This window comes from Orycteropus afer, unplaced genomic scaffold, assembly GCF_000298275.1.
Source record: "Orycteropus afer afer isolate SDZICR_OR568_19922 unplaced genomic scaffold, OryAfe1.0 scaffold00081, whole genome shotgun sequence".
Taxonomy (NCBI): domain Eukaryota; kingdom Metazoa; phylum Chordata; class Mammalia; order Tubulidentata; family Orycteropodidae; genus Orycteropus; species Orycteropus afer.
The window spans coordinates 6,754,459-6,755,995 of NW_006921668.1; positions in this window are offsets into that span (position 1 = coordinate 6,754,459).

Sequence of the window (1,537 nt, forward strand, 5' to 3'; positions counted from 1 at the left end):
GCAGGAGTACCAGACCCTCCCCACCCCTAGCACGAAGATGACCCTGTGGGCGAAGCGAGTTTGCCCCTCCGTTCCTCAGAGGGCCAGGCCTCGGCTTAATGGACAGATGATGGGCCAGCCTGGCCACCTCCTGAGCCTTCCAGCGCCCAGGGAGTCACTGTCTCGCCATCAGGCCGCCAGCTCAGGCGGTGAGGGCAAGCCCGGAGCCTCCGGGGACGCTCTGAGAGAGGAGGCGGAGCAAAGCCAAACTTGCAAGCCCAGGCTCAAGCAATCCGGGAAACCTTTGCAATTTGTAGCCCTGACGTTCGGATTGCTCCTTCAGCGCCTCTACCGAGGCAGTCGCTGAAAGGCGCCTCCTGAAAGAATAGGGGATAAGAGACATTCTCATCCGCGCTGCTCCTATTCATCCGTCAAGACCCTATACAAGTTTCACCTCCGTGAAGCCCGCCTGATTTCCCTCACTGCTCTACGCTACCGGCAACAGAGACTGTCCAAGTAAATGCTTACTCGAGTCAAATCGTTGACCCTGGGGACTTTACACTCCCAAGTTTATAAATGTCATGCAAGACGCACACTTCTACACACTTGTTTAATCCAACTAACATTTATACATTTATTAGAGATGGTCTGATTCCTGTTAAAACACAGCTGGCTCGGGAATCTACCTTGTTTCAAAGGTGCAGTTGCAATTCAAGGTATTCTAGGCTGCCTCAGTCATACAAAACTGAAGATCTCCATAGCCTGCGTTCCGGATGAGTTCTTGCAATCTGCATCTTAATAGATGCTCCCTCGCTCAGAGTGGGGTTCCGAGAATTAAGCAGTAAATGTTCACTATGCACTCTGAGCTCATTGCTTAAAAGGTTTTCTCTATGCCAAGTATTATTGCAGGGATCGAGTTACATGTGATAGGCAAAGGCTGTATTGTAGGACTCCCACAAATAGGAATGAAAGATCTTATACGGCTTTGGGAAACCCTTCTAATCTAATAGGCCACACTCCATTAATCTAAACAGTTAATCTCAGTTTGCTGCTCTCTACAAGAATCATCCACAGACACAAAAGTGACAAAGATAATCTAGTGTATGTGTTGTATTTCAAATAATTGAAAACTCAAGTACACAAGAACAGCAACAGTTCCTGAAACATCTTACAGTCCAAGACCAAAGTTCCTTCCTTGTTCAGTGATGCCTATAATTATTTAGAAACCAACATAGGCATCAAAGATGACAGGAAAACAAAGCAGGTTTGAAAATAAAAAATAAAACAAAACAAAAAATTCATTCCTGTTAAGGGGTTGTAAAATCTTTAAAGTGTACTGTTTTCAGTTTTAGTCTCAGCTAATTTATTAAAACAGTTAAAAGACTTGTCATTTTTTGGGGGGGGATCAAATTTTGGATTTGGATGATTAAGATGAACACTAAAGATCCTAACAAAAAATCTAGCATTCCTATGGTCATAACAATTTATAAAGATGAGCAGTTTGTACTCAAACCAAGCTCACTGCTTTCAGGCGAGGTCCCCCCTCATGGTGATCCTC